The sequence below is a fragment of the Paroedura picta genome, chromosome 5 (assembly GCF_049243985.1).
Source record: "Paroedura picta isolate Pp20150507F chromosome 5, Ppicta_v3.0, whole genome shotgun sequence".
Taxonomy (NCBI): Eukaryota; Metazoa; Chordata; class Lepidosauria; order Squamata; family Gekkonidae; genus Paroedura; species Paroedura picta.
Window position 1 is genome coordinate 85284975 of NC_135373.1, and position 7000 is coordinate 85291974.

At 45.9% G+C, this 7000-nt stretch overlaps 1 protein-coding gene across 5 annotated transcripts in view; it reads right to left on the reverse strand.

Annotated features, from left to right (window-relative positions):
* The window catches only part of NAP1L1 (nucleosome assembly protein 1 like 1), a 29728-nt gene extending 26241 nt beyond the window's left edge, over nucleotides 1-3487 (reverse strand). For 2 of the 5 annotated variants that reach the window (XM_077338860.1, XM_077338858.1), the window contains exon 1: nucleotides 3326-3487. The gene's annotated coding sequence lies outside the window, so the exon portion shown is untranslated. Of the gene's footprint in view, nucleotides 1-2878; nucleotides 3074-3325 lie in introns of those variants that run through there. The other 3 variants (XM_077338861.1, XM_077338859.1, XM_077338862.1) reach the window with 3 other exon arrangements.
* Between the last annotated feature and the right edge of the window lie 3513 nt (nucleotides 3488-7000).

A 7000-nucleotide genomic window follows, 5' to 3' on the forward strand; every position in this document is an offset into this window, starting at 1 on the left:
TGGGGAGGCCTCACCACAGAAGGCACACAGCAACAACGTTTTGTTTTGCCTCAACGAGCCTGCCCAGGATGTAGTGTGATGTCACTTAAAAAAGGAAGCACTAATCCCACAATTTATATTCTTACATTTCCAGAAAGTGGAGACTTGGTAAGTTCTTTTTAGTTTATTTTTCCTCTTATATATATTGGCACTGGTGGTGGTAGGGGATCAATCAATGCAGTAGCAAGTGATAAATTTTGGTTCACTGTGAGATGCAGTTGAATTCGTTGGTGAAATGAGGAACATTAAACGTTCTGCATCACAGATCACAGGCTCACTAACCTTACCAAAACAAGTATAAAGATTTATCAAGATGATTCCAGTGTCTGTTTTGGGGAGAGGAAAGGGAAGGGGATTGTAAGACACTCTGAGACTTGTGCGAGAGAAAAACAGCATATAAGAACCAACTCTTCTTTTATCAAAGAGACATAGGTCCTACTAACCTTCTACCATCTAAAAATGGAGTTTTATTGGTTCCATAGCATGCAACCACAATATAACACTACCCAATATTGCTATCTATACCTTGCATACCATCTGAAATTCCCAGCATTTCTAATGTAAAACTGGTCTCTACTCTGCTTTACAAGTGTCTTCCCAAGTGCTAGACAGAAATCCAAATTACTTGAGGCTTTTATATTTTCAAAATGAGTTATCAATATTTTGCATAACTAAGTAGACATCACAATTAGAGTTGTGAATTATCATGAATAATTATCATTATCATGAGCAAAACTCACTTTCTATACATTTTTTTAAAAAAAATCTCTCTACTTGCACTTAATTCATCTGCTAAAGTGGACTATAGTCCAAGAAATATTATGCTTTACCTGCCACTGGACTAAGTGGCATTTTTCTGCAGCTAGTAAGGCTTCATTTATGCACTCCAACTGAATACTGTTGTAATCCACAAAACAGCTCTTCAATCATGACCAACTGCATCTTTTTTTAACCACACCTCCCTTTTTATTTTGCTATACTGAACAGTCAGATCAGATTAAGAGTATCCTGAAAACATGTCCACCAACTTGTGATATCTTGGTTGATTCTAAGTAATAGTATTTGTCTGCACTACTGTTGTTTTGATTGCTTTTAACAGTCCAATGTTTTAAGGAGATTATTGAAGCTGAAAGTGACTTGCCCAAACCAATCTAGCAAACCTTCAGCATAGCTTCACAGTGCTGGGAGCTTGGTGTCCGGCTGATGTGAATAGATTTGGCACAAGGAGACCATAACCAAGGCCTATGTTAAAAGCATATTACAATTTCTTCCAGTCTTGTGACCCTGTAAACTTTTTTTTGAAAATGTGTCATAAACTTTTGCAAATCAGAATCCACTTCGGCAGAAGGGACCTCTAATTCTTATGTGACAATAAAGTCTTATGGGACTACAAGACTTATTTTGGCTACAGCAAAATAATGTACTAGTGTGGAATTTACTTGGTGTATCCTGATCTGAACATAGTTATTAAGATATGGCTCCCCAATGGCTCTGTTTAGTTAATAATTAAAGATCAGACAAAGGTTTCTCCTCTTAATTAAGGGGAGGATGCAAGGAGAACAGAGAGAAATAGCAGCAGTTGAGTTTTAGAAGACAGGAGCAAAAAAAAGCAGCAGACACTGCTGTGAGTTGATTGGAAAACGCACTATCACATGAGTATTGTTTTCATTTGTAGAGAAAGAAAATTTTATAAAAACATCAAGACTCCTATACCCTCCTTTTCAAAGGGAATGAACCACCTCAGGTAAGCATTGCCCTTGGAGCTTCTCACTGTTTAGAAAAATAGAATATACACCAGCAAGGTACATTTGCAGACATTGCAGCAATTGAGTTGTAAGCCTAAATATTTAAGGTATGACATAGTCAGGTTAAGCAGCTTAAATAAGTAAGCAGCTTAAATAAATCAACTTTATTTTTTGAAATATTTTTCCAATACACAAATGAAAGATCACTGAAAAAATGAGACATTAAAAGAATATTTTGAAACCACAGCTGAGAGTGGTAAGCAAGTTTTTAGGAACACAATATGGTTGGAACTGAAAATTACGGGGGGGGGGGATGCTACCAATTCCAGCTCATTCTGGTAGTTGTCTTGGGCCTTCTAACCAATTTTCTGACCATGTGCTTCCTTGCTGGATGTAAGTAACATGTGCAGAAAGAAACCATGACTTCAAGAGTTTAATTACAAAAGTCAAGAACCTACTTTTCCCACTCCAGCTTTCACTAAACCAGCAACAGGGCAGCATAATTTAATGTTATACTGCATGCATCTGTGCTCTCGCTTCTGACTCCACATACATCAGGAAAAGCAGCAGCAGCAGCCACTGGATGGACTCAGCCCAGTGGTGCAGATACTCCTCCTGAACTGCCCACTTCCAAGGCCTGCACCAAGCCCGCTCCCGTATTTAAAAGGCAGAAGCAACCTAGTGTCAGAAGTACATTTGCCAGGACTTCTAAATTATCAGGTCCACCGAAGGCGGCCACAAGCTGTGGGGATCCGCTACCCCGGGCGAATCCTGGGGGCGTGAAATGCTAGGTTCTCTCCTCCTTTATCATGGCGATTCCCCAGTCCTCTACAGATCGCGGAGGAAACACATGGTCGAGGAAGGAAACGGAAGGCGAGGAGGGCTTGTTACCTGTCGAAGGCGCCCAAGGCTGTACCGGGGGGGGGGGGGGGGAGGTAGTGGCCACGAAGTCCTGCTGAACCGACTAAGTGGGCCTTGCCGCTTAAGCGGGGCTTCTGGAGGAGCGGAAGCCGCGAACGAAGAGCCGGCAAGCACTGCCAAGGTTCCCGCCACAATGCCCCCCTCCCTCCCCGGGCTTCGGGCCCACCACCAACCGCGGCCGGGCAGGCGGGCGGGCTTTCTTCTCCGAGGGTTCCCGTTCCCCGCCGCCTCCAGGCAATTTATGGGCTGCCTCGTCGACCGCTGCGCGCCTTGAGGTGCTTCCTGAGTAGTTCCGGCGCTGTTGACGTTATCCTGAGCCGGGGCGACGAAGGCGCGGCGGCCTCCCAGCCCCAAGCCCACGTGCTTGCTGGAGCGCCGGCCAGCCAGACTAGGCCGGGCCGCCTGGCCGCTGCCCCACGAAACCCCACCCGAGATGGCCCGCCTTCCCCTCCAACGGCGACCGCGCCATCATGGGGCGCGCTTTCCACCGGGAAGGGCGCCGCCGCCGCTGCCGCTCGCCTGCCCTCCTCCCCCCCCCCCCCCGATCGGGACCCAGCGCGGGGCTTTCCAGCGGCCCTCGCCCCGCATCCCGCCCCCGTGCAAGCCGCGCGCCACGGTACCTGCGCGAGGCCGGGTCTCGCAGTGACTCAGGGGCGAGGAAGAAGCGCCGCGCGGCTGGCGGTAAAAAGACCCAAGCTCCCGCCGCTCGCGCTCATATAGAATTAACGTCACCACGTAACACTTCCCCCCCTCCTTCGCCGCCGCCTCCCCTACGCGCGCCCCTGTCTCCAGGCAACAGCGGGGGCGCGCGCCGTGGAAAGGCAAGCCGGCTGCCTGGTGACGGGCAACGGTCTCTCCTTGCGCCCGCCCATCATCCCACCAAGCAAGCTCTGGCCCATCGTCGACCCAGCCAGGCTGGCCAGGAGCTCCCCACGGGCACGCCACGTGGGCGGCCTCGCGACTCTGGAAAGAAAGGAGCCGAGAGGAGCTCCCGCCGCCCGTGCAGTCGTTTTAAGCAGGGCGGGCTACCCGAAGGTCATGTCTAAAAACTTTCCAGCAGCTTTCTCGGCAGTCTGAATGTTTTCCTGTTATTAAAGGTGTGATTCCCTCCCCCCCCCCCGGCTTTTGTATTACTTTTCAGCTCCTTTTTTTTTTCCTTGGTTCAGGCAGCCGTGAGTAGCAGACGGAAAGGAGACTTCTGATGCATTTCTGCTCTGCTTGTGGACTTCCCAAAGACGCTGGGCTGTGTGGGAAACAGCGTGGAGAGAATAAGGAAGCCTTCACAGGGATCTTAATATTAGAGTGGTGTCTCCAGTGGAATGCTGTTGGTTTGTGAGATGTGTCAGAGCCATGGGTTGAGAGAGCAGGACACTGGGAGTTCATGCCCCCCAAAGAGCTGTATGCTCCACCACCACCAACCGGCTAATGATCCCTGGCCCTAAAGAAGTCCGCCTGGCCTCAACCAGGGCCAGAGCATTCTCTGTCCTGGCCCCCACCTGGTGGAATGAGATTCTGGAGGAGCTAAAACAGTTCTGCAGGGCCTGCAAAAGGGAACTCTTCTGCCAGGCATTTGGTTGAGACCAGGCATAACCAATGACATCTACAGGGCCCCTACTCCCTCCCTCCCAGAAATCCATCAATTCCTTCTGCTCCTGGACCTGTTTGTACTGTTGTACTGTTACCATTGATATAATTATCAGTGGTATTAATGTTATGGTTCTATGTTCTCTGTAAACTGCCCTCAGCCTTCTGGGAGGGTGGTATATAAATTAAATAAATAAATTTCAGTTCTTTATTGTGACCCCAGCTCTAGATACAAAGTGAACTAAATACTGAACTGGAAATCCCACCAAAACCCCCAATTTATATACACTTCAACGCAATGGATCTTCCCACCAGTGCACACTATTGGTCAGTTTCAGTTCAAATTGTCTGGATCCTGCAATCAGGATCTAGTTGTACATTGGCTGATTGTGTGCAAGGTTACAATCCTGCCTGGGACCTCAAACTCAGTCCTTGGCAGGTCTACAGACACAACACCATGTACACATACCCAGAACAAGTAAAGCTAAATGGCATCTAATAAAAATCAAAAAAATAAGACCATTCACAATTCTGTAAAATGAACTATAAAATACATTATTTTTAACTCTCAGTCACACATATTATCATGATGGAAGCTACTGATTGGCCTGAATCTGTGCCATTTGTGAAACATTCTTGTAGGATTCTACATCTTGGATCATTTTGTTGTTGAAAATTAGATATAGCAATACTATGCTAAGTTTACCTTGAACCTGTCCCTAAAATGGATAGCCCAGGCTAGCCTGATCATATTAAATCTCACAAACTAGGCAGAGTCAGCCCTGATTAATACATGGATGGGAGATCACTGTAGAAGCCTAGGTCACTACACAGTGGCAGACAATGACAGACTGCCTCTGTTCATCTCATGCCTTGGAAACCCTAGATTTTGCCATTAGTCAGCTGCAACTTTACAGACACCCCTTAAAACTATGTAGCATTTTTGCAGTTCAAGAGCAACTGAATTGGCTCATTTTCAACTCGCATTAATGGATTTCCCCCTTCTGTCTGGTTGGCAAGTGATCTCCACTCCCCTTCATAATGGGGGAAATAGGAACAAGTCCAGAGTTTAATCCTTTATTTCTCATTTGTTTCCATTTTGGACTACTTTGATGGCTGCTGGTGAGCTGGGAGACTCCCTTCCCATTGCTACTCAAGTCCTCTCAGTTGTCCTGATCATGAGGGAAGCATGTGGAGACAAAAGGGATTCCCAGTGTCTTGGTCTTGCTCCTAACATGGCCTTTTCTTCAATCTTCTCACCTCAGCCTGGTCAATCTTCAGTCTTCTCACTTCAATTTTCCAGTACATATATGGTAGGTGGGCAGTCCCTGCACTTGGTCCAACCTTTGCCAAATTTGTATCTTCCAGATGTTGTCAGTCCCAGCAAAGGTGCACTAGATCCTATGCATATTTAATCAGAAGTGAATGCTGATTTATTCAGGACTGCTTACGTTAAGTTAGGTGTGCAAAGGGTTGTAATTAAGATAGATCTTTTCCAGACTAGTGGTGTATTAATGGGTTATACCACCCATGATGGAATTTACTTCGTGAAAAAAAGACTTATGAAAAATGTTCCTTAATAAACAGCATTGCCTGCAAGTATGCAAATAGCAGGGGAGGGTAAAATACAGCCTTTTCTGTATCGTTTACATTATCAATATGCATTCTCTATGTGCATCCTTCACTAAACTGGATCCTGTTTTGCTTGTTTAAGGGCTCCATTCTGTGCATTTGAACATGTGTGTGTGTGTCTTTGCTACTTTCCTCTAGTCACATTCCCCCTTTCTCTCTGTCTTTCCCCTTTTGTTCACTTCTGCCTTTTCTATATAGTATGGAGTTCTCTCACAGTAAAGAACTTCTGTTTCTTTCCTAAGTAACAAACCTAAGAGTGAAGATATTCGTCAGGTGGCCAGACTATAGAATTCTGCTGAGTAGAGACTCAGCTCTGCTTTCAAATATCAGCATTCCCAAAAAGCATTACCTCTGTCTTATATGGATTCAGCTTCAGTTTGTTCTGCCTCAGCCACCTGACCACAGCCTCAAAGCACTGGTTCAGAACCAAGCTGGACACACCTGGAGGCCTGGATAATGAAATATAGAGCTGGGTGTCATCTGCATATTAATGGCACCCAACCCCAAAGCTCTTGGCAATCTTATAGACTGTGGGTGAGAGAACAGGGAAACCTGTGGCTCTCCTCAAGATAAATTCTGTCCAGTTAATTCTTCACCTCTGAAGGAGACTGTGTACTTGGTGTGCCAGAATAGAGTGAAACCATCAAAGGGCTATGCACTTAATATCAACTCCATATTCAAGCTACTTGATAAAAATGGAGCAGTCAGCTGTATCAAAGGCTGTTGAGAAGTCCAACACTATCAACAGGGAAGATTAGATTCAAATGGGTAGCCATGTTGGTCTGAAGTAGCACAATAAAATCAGAGTCCAGTAGCAACCAACAAAGGTTTATTCAAAGATTTATTCAGGGTGTGAGCTTTTGAGTGTTCCTTATCCAATCTTAAAGATTTTCACCAGCACAACTAAAGGCATCTTTGTTCCAAACCCAGATCTGAAACCAGACTGAAATGGGTCAAGGGTGGATGTGTCATCCTGGAAAACCCGGAGCTGCTCTGACATCACACTCAATCTCACCTTTCCCTAAAAAAGGTAAATTGGAAAGTAACCTATAATTGGGCACCAGTTTCCTAGCCAGTGA